This window comes from Chlorocebus sabaeus, chromosome 8 (genome assembly GCF_047675955.1).
Source record: "Chlorocebus sabaeus isolate Y175 chromosome 8, mChlSab1.0.hap1, whole genome shotgun sequence".
Classification (NCBI taxonomy): domain Eukaryota; kingdom Metazoa; phylum Chordata; class Mammalia; order Primates; family Cercopithecidae; genus Chlorocebus; species Chlorocebus sabaeus.
Genome location: NC_132911.1, coordinates 27,798,226 through 27,812,507, shown reverse-complemented (window position 1 = coordinate 27,812,507; position 14,282 = coordinate 27,798,226).

Genomic DNA, 14,282 nt, shown 5'->3' with positions numbered 1-14,282 from the left:
AATGGGTACTAGGCTTCATACCTGGGTGATGAAATAATCTGTACAGCAAAACATGCATGACACAAATTTACCTATATAACCTGCAAATGTACCCTTGAACTTAAAAGTTAAAGTCTCCATCTTGTTTTTGTACCTCATTATTTGATCAGAAATCACCTGAGGGATGGTTTCTTCTGTATTTCAGCTTGGCAAGCTGTGGCACCCAGTTATTTGATCAGCTATGAACTTAGGTGTTGCTGGGAGGGTACTTTGTAGATGTAGTTAACACCTACAGTCAGGTGACTTTATAAGTAAAGGAAATTACCCTAGATAATGCCGGGGGTTGGGGTGGGGGGTGCGTCTTATCCATTCAGTTGAAGGCCTTAAGATCAGAAACAGGTTCCTCTGGGCAGAAGAAATTCTGCCTCAAGACTGCCTGAGCTTCCAGGCTGCTGTCTTGTTATGTGAATTGCAGATTGGCTAGCCCCGCAATCAGTTTAGCCTGATATATATCTGCACATATACACACACACACACACACACACACACACACATGCTCACATGTATATATACACATAATACACATATAAATATACAGGTATATATCCTGTTGGTTCTGTTTATATATATCTACACAGGTTGAGTATCTCTAATCTGAAAACTGCAATGCTTCAAAACCTGAAGCTTTCTGAGCATTAACATGCCACAAGTGGAACATTTCACACCTGACCTCATGTGGTGCATCACCGTCAAAAATGCGGGGGTACAACCCACAGTCCCCAAAGGAATAAAGGCCCTTCCAGCCCCCTTCATCTGAGCTCTGTCTTTTCCTCAAATGCCCAGGCTCAGTGACGCAAGCACGCCCACAAAGGGCAATACAATGGCCCATGTGCAGGCTGGATATGCACAAAATTATTTAAAATATTGTATAAAATTACCTTCAGGCTATATGTATAAGATGTATATGAAACATAAATGAATTTCCCATTTAGACTTGGGTCCCACTCCCAACTTATCTACTTGTTATGTATATGCAAATATTCCAAAATTCCCCAAAATATGAAATCCAAAACACTTCTGGTCCCAAGCATTTCAGGCAACAGGTATCCAACCTGTATATCCCATTCTCTCTCTGTGTAAGTGTGTGTGTCTGTGTGTGTGTGTCTGTCTATCTGTCTATCTCTTACTGGCTCTGTTTCTCTGGAGAACCTTGACTTACATACCCTATATATTTGTTTGAATTATACAAATAAGGCATGCATATTATAGAAAATTAGAAATTGCCAGCCAAAAGAAAAATCTTAAGAGCAACTTCACCACCATAAAATAATCACTATTAACCTTTCAAGAGGTGTGTGTAGGTATATATATTTCAAAAAGATACACTCAAATGTTTTTGTAAGTAGATGTTCCACTTAAGGTGTTATTAATAGCTGTGCCAGTCAGAACAGATCTGCATAATTTTACCCTTTTCTTTTTTTTTTTTGAGACAGTGTCTCATCCTGTTGCCCAGGCTGGAATGCAGTGGCGTCATGATGATGGCTCACCGTAGCCTCGAATTCATGGGCTCAAGGGATCCTCCCGCCTCAGCCTCCCAAGTAGCTGGGACTACAGGTGCATGCCATCATGTCGGGCTGATTTTTGTATTTTTTGTAGAGATGAGTTTGGGCTCAAGCAATCCTCCTGCTTTGACCTCCCACAGTGCTGGGATTCCAGGCATGAGCCACTGCGCCTGGCCAGATCTGCATAATTTTAAATGACTACCAAATATTACATCCTTTAATTATGCCATAATTTGTATAATCCTTCCCCTACTGTTGGAAAATCACATTGTTTCTGTATTTCATGATTGTAAGCAATGCTACAAAGAACATCTTAGCCCACGTCTTTGTGCCTGTGTCAATTGTTTCATGGGGCTAAGTTCTGCCTCCCTCATACAATCCCTCACTCTCCTACACACAAAAGATATTTTCTACAAAACAGTAATTTCCTTGGGCTATTAGCCTCTGTAAGTGGGGTTCCTGGATTGCTAAAGCTGGAAAGACTAAAGTTCTAATCAAATCTCATCATTCTACATATAAATGCAGGCAAGAGAGGGGAAGTAATTTTCCCAACTTAGCCAGTTGAGAGCAGATCAAGGCTGAGAACCTAGCACTCATGACTGTGCTTTCAGATGAATAGATTCCACTTTATTCAATTGCTGATTTTATCTCAAGAAAGCATGACACCCTGCCCAGGTAATATCCTTCAGTTTGGTGAAAGTTGACAGTAAATGCTGGTAGCATTTTTGCCCCTCTGAAGTCAGCCCAGTGATAGATGAAAGAGAACAATTTGAGCCCGCTATTTCTTTGACTTTTTGATGAGGTGAGCTATCCTCATCAGGCAAGATAGCTGGTTGCTGCTAAACCAATATTTAGAGAAATTGAACGGAGAAGTTATAATTATTCACAGCAATGAAATGTCTCTTTTATTAAAAAAAAAAGGTTTTACATTATGAAAGTAATATATAGTCTTTAAAGCTGGACATTTTGAACAGTAGAAAGAGAAACTATTCATAGTTGTATTATGCGAAGATGGCCACTGTCCATTGCTTTATTGAAAGGGAAGGATTGAACCCTTTAAGTCACAAAAATAACAATCCTCCTTGCATCAAACTCTATTAAAGACATGATGATGCTTTGACTGGATGTCTGACAGTGGTGCCCAGAGTGAATCTCAGTCTTTTTTTTTTTAAGTGAAGAATGTTTCTAGTTGGCTGTTGCTTCATAGCAAACCCATAGCAAAATCTCCCTGGTATACAACAACAAACATGACTTTTTCTCCCTTCTGGGTCTGTGAATCAGCTTGGGTAGCTGTGCTTCAGGTCTGCAGGTGTTGAACTGGGCTCTGGACTGTCGACTGGAATCAGTTCTGCTCCATGTGTATTTTCATCTTCCTTGGACCAGCGGCTACCTGGAGTTTGTTCTTTGTTTTTTTCTTAATCTTTTTCAACTTTTTTTTTTTTTTAATTTATTTATTATTATTAAACTTCAAGTTGTAGGGTACATGTGCACAACGTGCAGGTTTGCTACATATGTATACTTGTGCCATGTTGGTGTGCTGCACCCATCAACTTGTCATTTACATCAGGTATAACTCCCAATGCAATCCCTCCCCCCTCCCCACTCCCCATGATAGGCCCCGGTGTGTGATGTTCCCCTTCCCAAGTCCAAGTGATCTCATTGTTCAGTTCCCGCCTATGAGTGAGAACACGCGGTGTTTGGTTTTCTGTTCTTGTGATAGTTTGCTGAGAATGATGGTTTCCAGCTGCATCCATGTCCCTACAAAGGACACAAACTCATCCTTTTTTATGGCTGCATAGTATTCCATGGTGTATATGTGCCACATTTTCTTAATCCAATCTGTCACTGATGGACATTTGGGTTGATTCCAAGTCTTTGCTATTGTGAATAGTGCTGCAATAAACATACGTGTGCATGTGTCTTTATAGCAGCATAATTTATAATCCTTTGGGTATATACCACTTTTTCAACTTTTATTTTACATTCTGGGGTCCCTGTGCAGGATACGTAGGTTTGTTCATAGGTAAACGTGTGCCATGGTGGTTTGCTGCACAGATCAACGCATCACCTAGGTATTAAGCCCAGCATCCATTAGCTATTCTTCCTGTTGCTCTCTCTCCCTCTGCCCTCCCACAACTGGCCCCAGTGTGTGTTGTTCCCCACCATGTGTTCGCATCATTTAGTTCCCACTTGTAAGTGAGAACATGCAGTATTTGGGTTTCTGTTCCTATATAAGTTTGCTGAGGATAACGGCCATGTCCCAGCAAAAACATGATCTCATTCCTTTTTATGGCTGCATAGTATTCCATGGTGTATATGTACCACATTTTCTTTATCCGGTCTATCATTGATGGACATTTGGGTTGATTCCATGTCTTTGTTGTTGTGGATAGTGCTGCAATGAACATACACGTGCATCTCTAATAGAATGATTTCTATTCCTTTGGGTATATACCCAGTAATGGGTTTGCTGGTTGAATGGTATTTCTGCCTCTAGATCTTTGAGGACTCACCACACTGCCTTCCACAATGGCTGAACTAATTTACACTCCTACCAACAGTATAAAAGTGTTCCTTTTTCTCTGAAACCTCGCTAGCATCTGTTGTTTCTTGACTTTTTAATAATCACCATTCTGACTGGTGTGAGATGGTATCTCATTGTGGTTTTGATTTGCATTTCTTTAATCAGTAATGTTGAGCTTCTTTTCATATGTTTGTTGACTGCATGAATGTCATCTTCTGAGAAGTGTCTGTTCATGCGTTCATGTCCTTTGCCTACTTCTTAATTTTTTTTCTTGTATATTTAAGTTCCTTGTCAGCTTTGGATATTAGACCTTTGTCAGGTGGATAGATTGCAAACATTTTCTGTAGGTTGTTTCTTTTGCTGTGCAGAGGCTCTTAAGTTTAATCAGATCCCATTTGTCAATTTTTGCTTTTGTTGCAATAGCTTTTGGTGTTTTCATCATAAAATGTTTGTCCATGCCTATGTCCTGAATGATATTGCCTAGATTTTCTTCTAGGGTTTTTATAGTTTGGGGTTTTACATTTAAGTATTTAATCCATCTTGGATTAGTTTTTGTATAAGGTGTAAGGAAGGGGTCCAGTTTCAGTTTCCTGCATATGACTGGCCAGTTCTTCCAGCACCATTTATTAAGTAGGGAATCCTTTTTCCATTGCTTGTTTTTGTTATATTTGTCAAAGATCAGATGGTTGTAGGTGTGTAGTCTTATTTCTGAGTTCTCTATTCTGTTCCATTGGTCTGTGTGTCTGCTTTTGTACCAGTACTGTGCTGTTTTGGTTACCGTAGGCTTGTAGTAGATTATAGTTTAAAGTCAAGATAGCATGATGCCTCCAGCTTTGTTCTTTTGGTTTAGGATCACTTTGGCTATTGAGGTTCTTTTTTGCTTCCATATGAATTAAAAAAATTTTTTTTCTAGTTCTGTGAAGAATGTCAATGGTAGTTTAATGGGAATAGCATTGAATCTATAAATTACTTTGGGCAGTATGACCATTTTCCTATTCATGAGCATGAAATGCTTTTCCATTTATTTGTGTACTCTCTGATTTTCTTGAGAAGTGGTTTGTAGTTCTCGTTAAAGACGTCCTTCTCTTCCCTTGTTAGCTGTATTCCTAGGTATTTTATTCTCTTTGTAGCAATTGTGAATGGGAGTTCATTCATAATTTGGTTCTCTGCTTGCTTGTTGTTTGTTTATAGGAATGCTGGTGATCTTTGCACATTGATTTGGTATCCTGAGACTGCTGAAATTGTTTATCAGCTTAAGAAGCTTTTGAACTGAGGCAGTGGGGTTTTCTAGTTACAGGATCGTGTCATCTGCAAACAATGATAATTTGACTTCCTCTCTTCCTATTTGAATATCCTTTATTTCTTTCTTTTGCCTGATTGCTCTGGCTGGAACTTCCAACACTATGTTAGGTTGTTGATTTGAGATCTTTCTAGCTTTTTCATGTGGGCACTTAGTGCTATAAATTTTCCTCTTAACACTGCTTTAGCTACATCCCAGAGATTCTGGTACATTGTCTCTTTGTTCTCATTAGTTTCAAAGAACTTCTCGATTTCTATGTTAATTTCATTATTTACCCAGGAGTCATTCAGGAGCAGGTTGTTCAATTTCCACATAGTTGTGTGGCTTTGAGTGAGTTTCTTAATCTTGAGTTCTAATTTGATTGTGCTGTGGTCTGAAAGACGGTTATGATTTCAGTTCCTTTGCATTTGCTGAGTGTTTTACTTCTGATTATGTGATTCAATATTAGAGTAAGTGCCATGTGGTGATGAGGAGAATGTATATTCTGTTGTTTTGGGGTGGAGCGTTCTATAGATGTCTATCAGGTCTGCTGGATCCAGAGCTGAGTTCAGGTCCTGGAATCTCAGTCTTTACTCTGAGTCTTCAAATGACATAAGAACAACAGAACTTGTAGTTAAGGACAACAGAGCAATGCAAGGCAGCAGCACAGTTCAAAATAGACATGTCTTCTTGCTGAAGTCACTGTAGTGGGGGACATAAAATTTAAGGAACCTCTGGGTCTTACTAACTGATGTGGCCAATTGGACTAAAAACAATAACCATTAAGAAAAAAATGGACTCAACCACAAGCAACTCAATTAAAAAATAGGCAAAGAACTTGAAGAGGCATTTTTCTAAAGAAGCCAACAGGCATATGAAAAGATGCTCAACATCATTAGACATCAGGGAAATATAGATCAAAATCAAAATGAGATACCAGTTTATACTGACTAAGGTGGCTATAATAAACATCATAATAATGAAGGATATTAACAAGTATTGGTGAGGATGTGGAGAAATGGAACCCATTGCTAGTAGCAATGTAAAATAGTGCAGCCACTGTGGAAAACAGTTTGGTGGTTCCCCAGAAAGCTAAGCATAGAGTTACCAGAGAACCTAGCAATTCAACTTCTAGGTACATACCTCAAAGAATTGAAAACGTAGATTCTAGCAGATACTTGTACACCAATATTCATTGTGGCATTATTCATGATAGCCAAAAGGAAAAACAACTCAAGTGTCCATCAAACTATAAATGTATAAACAATGTGGTATATTCCTAGAGGGGAATATTATTCAGCCTTAAAAAGGAATGAAGTACTGGTACATACTACAAAGGTAGATGAGCCTCAGAAACATGCTGAGTGAAAGAAGCCAATAATAAAAGACCATGTATTATATGATTCCATTATATGAAATGTCCAGGACATTCAAATCTATAGAGATAGAAAGTAGATTAGTGATTGCTTATGGCTGGCAGGGATAAGGGGATGATGGCTAAAGGGTATGCGGTTTTTGTTTGTGGAGGTGAAAAATTTTAAAACTTGTGGTGATGGTTGCACAAGCCTGTGAAGATACTGAAAACCATTGAATTGTGTACTTTAAATGGATGAATTGTATGGTGTTTGGATTATATCCCAATAAAGCTGTTTTTTTTTTTTTTAAAGACAAAGTTAGTATAAATATATTTATAGCTTACATTCCAGATTCAGATGTCTAGAACAAATCCAGGATAATTATTAGTGTGGAACACTGTGTATAATTTTACAAGAATAAGTAACAACAATAAGGAAACAGAACAAAAAGTTATGTTCACAACTTGTCATCCAAAAAAGCTTACCACCTGGCATTACATTGCAATCATTTTGCTTATTAATATTAATATGATAATGATGAAAACTTAAAATATTTTATTTTGCATTTTGGCTAAAGGTACATACCCTGGAGGCCTTTTTCTGATCATTTCCTGTATACATGTGTGTCCATGAGTATGTATCTACATGTATTATGCGTATACTTTATGCATAATAAATACCTGAGATGCATGCAAATATGTACACACATGTTTGACTGCATATTTTAGTTATTCACATGTAGAGATCTGTGCAAGTTGCTGGTCAGGTCCTTGTTCATTCTGTGATGGCTGCACTTGCTCTCTTCACTTAGCCTTGGATGTGTGAGTAATCTGTGCCTGATCCTGTCGAGACGTGTGGCTGCCCAGGTGATTCAAATGTGCAGCTGGAGTTGGGAGCCCCAGGTGCCCATCAAGACATCAGCAACTGATGGACCTGGCGCAGAGCCTTCTTCGGCTCAGCATCTAACTCCTGGGTTTCATCTTCTGTCTCCCTGATGTCTTTTACAGTCTAGCCAATCCACTTGTTAATTCAAGCAAAAAAAACTTGTGATAAAAGTTTACATCCTGAGACTAAGCATGGAGCCTATTAGAATGGGGAAAGGACAAGGGAAAAATACAAGCAGATGGCCCATTTTTTTAAAAAAGCACTGACTGTGCTACATGTTGATGGTTTGGTCTCAAAGGCTGAGGCAGAACATATGTACATTCCAACAGGGGCAAAGACAGAGTCTAGACAGAGCCTGGTCTGCATGGGGGATGGCTTCACTGGGCCTGGACCTGGACCTGAGGGAGCCCTGTGGTCATCTATTGCTGGGATGTGCATTTGGGGTTTTGTTGGAAATACCAAGGACCGCTCAGGAACACTCATTCTCATAAACCTGGCAATTTTGCTGTTAAATTAATTGAACATGGTAAAGCAAACAGGAATCTTGATCAGCCCCCTCCTGCACCTGTATCAGCCCCCTCCCCTTCCCAACTCCTTTATCCACTGGGTATCTTCTTTTTTTTTCCCACATGACCTTGAGTATTAATTTATTCTTTTTTTTTTTTTTTTTGGAGATGGAGTTTTGCTCTTGTTGCCCAGGCTGAAGTGCAATGGCGTGATTTCGGCTCATTGCAACCTTGCCTCCTGGGTTCACGCAATTCTTCTGCCTCAGCCTTCCTGAGTAACTGGGATTACAGGCGTGCACCACCACACCTGGCTAATTTTGTATTTTTAGTAGAGACGGGATTTCTCCATGTTGGTCCGGCTGGTCTCGAACTCCTGACCTCAGGTCATCTGCCCTCCTTGTTCTCCCAAATTGCTGGGATTACAGGCATAAGCCACTGTGCCCAGTCTTTATTCTTTTTTTTTTTGAGACAGGATCTTGCTCTGTTATTCAGACTGGAATGCAGTGATGCACAGATAAGGGGGCTGGCAAGCATAAGGGGGTGATGACGAAAGGGAATGGGATTTCTAACTCACCACAGCCTCTGTCTACTGGGCTCAAGTCATCCTCCCACCTCAGCCTCCTGAGTACCTGGGACTACAGGTGCGTGTGCCACCACACCGGGCTAATTGTTTTGATTTTTAGTAAAGATGAGGTCTCTTTATGTTGCTCAGGCTGGCCCCAAACTCCTGAGCTCAAGTGATCCTCCCACTTGGGGCCCCCAAAGTGCTGGGATTATAGGTGTAAGCCACTGTACCCAGCCTAATTTATTCCTAAAATATTTTCCCTTAGGATTTTTAAAATAGATTTCATTTTTTAGAGCAGCTTTAGGTTCACAGCAAAATCGAGCAGAAAGTACAGAGAGTTTCCATGTTTCCCCAGCCCTACGCCCCGGCAGCCTTCCGCATTATCAGCATCCCGCACCAGAGTGGTGCATTTGCTGTAAATGATGAATCTACATTGACACATTATCACCAGAGTCCATGGTTTACATTAGGAATCACACGTGGTGTTGCAGATTCTATGAGTTTAGACAAATATATAATGACCTGTTTCCACCACTGCAGTATCATACAGAGGAGTTTCCCTACCTTAAAAAGCCTCTGTGCTCCACCTGTTCATCCCTCTCTTCCTGGTAACTTTTGGCAACCACTGATCTTTTCACTGTCTCTATACTTTTGCTTTCTCCAGAATGTCATATAGTTGGAATAATACTATGTAGCCTTTTCAGATTGGCTTCTTCTACTCAGCAATATGCATTGACGTTCCCTCCGTGTCTTCTCATGGCTTGATAGCTCATTTCTTTTTAGCACTGAATAATATTCCACTGTCGGATATACTGCAGTTTATTTATCCATTCACCTACTGAAGGATATTTTGGTAGCTTCCAGTTTTTGGCAACAATAAAGAAAGGTGCTATAAGTATTCATGAGCAGACTTTTGTATGGACATAAGTTTTCATCTCATTTGGGTAAATACCAAGGGTATGACTGCGGGGAAGGTATGGTCAGAATGATGTTTGGTTTTGCATTCCCACCAGCAATGAATGGGAGTTCCCGCTGCTCCACATCCTCATCAGCATTTGGTGCTGTTCAGGTCCTGGACTTCAGCCATTCTAATAGGTAGAGATCTTATGGCTGTAAATTTCATTTCTCTAAAGACGTCATGCGGAGTGTCTTTCCACATGCTTGCTTATCATGTATATCTCTTCTTTAATGACGTGTCTATTTAGGTTTTTGGCCCCCTTTTATTCAAGACAGGGTCTTACTGTCACCCATGCTGGAGTGCAGTGGTGCGATCATGGCTCATTGCAACCTTGACCTTCCAGACTCAGGTGATCCTCCCACCTCAGCCTCCTGAGTAACTGGGACTACAGGCATGTGCCATATACATGGCTAGTTTTTCATAATTTTTTGTAGAGATGGGGTTTCACCGTATTGCCCAGGCTGGTCTCAAACTCCTGGGCTCAAGTGATTCACCTACCTTGGCCTATTAAAGTACTGGGATTACAGGTGTAAGCCACCATGTGCAGCCTGGCCCATTTTAAAAATCAGGTTGTTTATTTTCTTATCGTTGAGTTTTAAGAGCTCTTTGTATGTTTTGAATATACATCTTTTATCAGGTATGTCTTTTGCAATATTTTCTTCCAGTCTGTGGCTTTTCTTCTTACTCTTTTGATAGTGTCTTTCACAGAGCTCAAGTTTTTTATTTTAATCAAGTTCAGTTAATCAATGGGTTCTTTCATGGATCTTAGTCTTTGGTATTGTGTCTAAAAAGTCTTTGCCATTCTCAGTCATCAAAATGTTCTCCTGTGTCATCTTCTAGGAGGTTTACAGTTGTGTTTTACATTTAGGTCTGTGATCTATTTTGAGTTAATTTTTGTGACAGGTGTAAGGTCTGTCTCTAGTTTCTAGTTTCAATTTCTTTCTTTCTTTCTTTCTTTTTTTTTTTTTTTTGCATGTCAATTGCTGGGCATTTCTTTCAGACAAAAACATTCATATGTCTTAAAGGAGTGTTGATTTTCCCTTTGTGGTGGCCTTTTCAAAGTCACACTATTCATAATTATTCTTTAACAATTTTCAAAACCCATTAGAGAAAGGTTTCCTCACAGCCTCAGTCAGGGGCATGAACTTCTTATCGTTTGGAAACAGCGTGGGCTTCAGCCAAGCACAAATCTGTTCTCTTGTTGATCTGATTTTCTTTTCTTTTTCACCGTGGTTAGTAGCCAGGCAAGGCAAGGCATTTATCAGTGACAGCCAGTCTCAGGTAAACAATAAGTTGGGGAAAAGGTTACTGCCAACTTCGGTTCAGCCGGCAGCCATCGTATGGGGCCACGGCCACAGAAACAGATCCAAAATTGTCTCTGGAAGGGAAAACACAAGCTGAAACTACTAAGCGGGGTAGGAGGGGGCATCGGTGATTCAGTGCTTTATGGCTCCTTCCCTGTGAGTCATCAGAGAAGCAGTTTTCTCTCAGGGATGATAAGGACGGTTAGAGACCCGGGCCTGGTAAGTCGAGCTGAGTCTAATTCTGTAAAGTGAATAAACCACAGGGAAAGTGAGCTAAGCTGCAGCCCCTTGGCCTCGGGTGGTCAGGCTTGGATGAATGGGTACCCCAGCAGCAGGTGGACTGGGGACTTGCTCCACAGTGGGCTGTCAAGGGCTGATCAGTGCCTTGGTGGATAGGGGAGGAGAGTGCCAGGTAAGCATTGCCATTCCCTCTTCCCCATTGCTTCCACTTTTCCCTCCTGGGCTCACTCCATGTCTCCCCTCTCTACTCCCAGCTCTTCCCTCTCCACCACTCACTTGGTTCCTGCCCTCGTTCTAGACCAGGGTTTTGTCTGAGCTTTCTTCAAATCATATCATTGAGTGTCTGCTCTGAGCCCAGACCCTGGACCAGCACTGGGCCCGGGGGGCATGGAGAGATTGGAGAGCAGAGACAGAGGATGTGTAAGACTTCATCCCTTTTACAAAGAGCTGGAGGGGAAGTGCAGGACACGTCAATGTCGCCATGTTAACATCAGGATACTTTTTAATATTTGTGTCTCGATCATCATAATGTCAGAAAACACGAGTGCACTTTCATCTTTAAAAGTATCAGGCATCTGTATTGATATGCCTGACATTCACTGGACATATACTCTCTGAAAAGATGAGTGGTTGCCTTTGGGAGGGGCTGGGTGGCAGGGGATGGGATATAAAGGAGACTTATTTTTCATGATATATCCTTTGTCCCTTCAGAATTTTGTCCTACGTGGATGCATATCCTAGTGAAACACCAGAATAGAGAGAGAAAAGATCAAGCGATGTGCAACACAGACCGCTCCTCTATCCCTGAGCATCTGCGGGGCTGAGAGCACTTGAGGGATAGGGTGAGGGTTAAGGAAGTCTATTATGGACATTTTATGCCAATTAAACATAAAATAAAACCTAAAAGGCAGTGGTGCACTTACATTTTGATATGACTGTTTGGATCCTGCCACCTTAAAACGTCTTCCATGCCGAAATAGTCCCATCAAGTCCATGTCCTATGTCAGCACATACATCCCCCGAAAAAAAGGTACCCCTGTGGTGCTAAGGGGTAGCGTCAGCAATGCTCACAAGACCATGGTGAGCTCAGATGGCCCCGGAAGGGAGGTGGGAAGGGGGTAACTGCGTTGTGTTTTGGGGCACAGAAGAGGCGTGCACTGGGCATCTTGCTGACCTCAGTGGAGCTGAGCAGAGAGAGGGAGGTGGGGACATGGGAAGATGCAGTTCATTTTGTAGGCAATGCGGACCTCCTGGGTCATCCTCCGATGCCACATCCTAGCTGTGTGTTGTTGAGCAAGCTACTTAACCTATCTGTACCTCACGTTTTCTTATCTATAAAATAAGAGTAGGCCAGGTGTGGTGTCTCAGGCTTGTAATCTCAGCACTTTGGGAGGCCAAGGCAGGCGGATCGCTTGAGGTCACGAGTTTGAGACCAGCCTGGCCAACATGGGGAAACCCCGTCTTTACTAAAAATATAAAAATTAGCCAGGCGTGGTGGCATGCTCCTGTAATCCCAGAGACTCGGGAGGCTGAGGCAGGAGAATCACTTGAACTGGGGAGGCGGAGGTTGCAGTGAGCTGGGATTGTACCACCGCACTCTAGCCTAGGCGACAGAACAAGACTTTGTCTCAAAAAAAAAAAAAAGTAACACGATGAGATTGATGTGAGTTTTGAACGTATGCCTATATGTAGAGCTCTTAGAACTGGCTCGTAGCAAGTTTTGATAAATGCTAGCTCTTGTTGCTTTTATGATTGTTACAGGAAGGTTAATCTGACAAGTCGGATTAAAGGAGGGAGAAAATAGAGGCAGACAGATCAGTTAGGAAGAGCAGGGAGATATTTGTTAAAGCATACAGAATCCAGCTAGATAGAAGGAATGGCGTATTGTTCTGTAGCACTGTGGGATGACTTAGTTAACAATAATATATAGTTTGAAGTAGCTAGGAGGAGGATATTCAACACTCCCAACACAAAGAAATGATAGATGTTTGGGATGATGAATATGCTAATTATCCTCATCTGATCACTTACATTGTACGTATGGAAGCATCACTGTGTACCTCTAAATATTTTGACTATTGTGTGTCAAAGTGATCAAGGCAGTGAAAACTCAGATGAATGTTAGAGAAAAATTGAGGAAAGAGCGTAATTAGCTACATATGCAGGGTGAGGAAGGGAGCAAAGTCCAAAGTGACTAAAAGCTTGGAGTTTGGGTGGTTAGGAGGATGCTGATGCCATTAACAGTGGTCCAAGTCAAGAAGGGCAGTGGTTTTGTGGGGGTGGAGGGAGAGGAGTTTAATTTTAGATGACTTTGAGGCAACAGTGGGACATGACAGCAGAAATGTCAACAGCGCAAGTGGAAATGGGTGACTGGTGCCCATGCAGAGGGGATACGGTTGTCACGAATAGATTCACAACTCAGAGTGGAGTGTGTCTATGTAGGAAGGGGAGACGGGGAGGGAGGCTGGACTGCGTAATGTTATACAAGCCAAAGGAAGGGAGGCGCCGTCACACCCCTGGGCAAAGGGGCCCAGGAGAATAAGCACTGGGAACAAGACCTGGAGGTTGAAGCAGGAGGTCGATATTGACATTTTAAAGCACAGAAAACTTTCTAGTTATGACATTTCAAGTAAAATATTAAAAGCAAGTTAGACAATATGAAGCTGCTTTGCTTACTTTTGTGTTGGGCAGGATAAATCATAAAGAGAAACAACACACAATAAAACAACAGGCCAGGCGTGGCGGCTCACGCCTGTAATCCCAGAACTTTGGGAGGCCAAGGAGGGCAGATCACAAGGTCAGAAGTTCAAGACCAGTCTGGCCAGCATAGTGAAACCCCATCTCTACTAAAAATACAAAAAATTAGCCAGGTGTGGTGGTGTGCACCTGTAATCCCAGCTACTCAGGAGGCTGAGGCAGGAGAATCACGTGAACCCAGGAGGCGGAAGTGGAGGTTGCAGTGAGCCGAGATCGTGCCATTGCACTCTAGCCCTGGTGACAGTGCAAGACTCTGTCTCAAAAAAAGAAAAAGGAAAAGAAAACATCAGTTGAACCACAGTATGTGCTGAGTCAGTGTCTCTCAACTTCATTCCAATAGTTCCCCCATCTTAGACATTTTCTTCCCA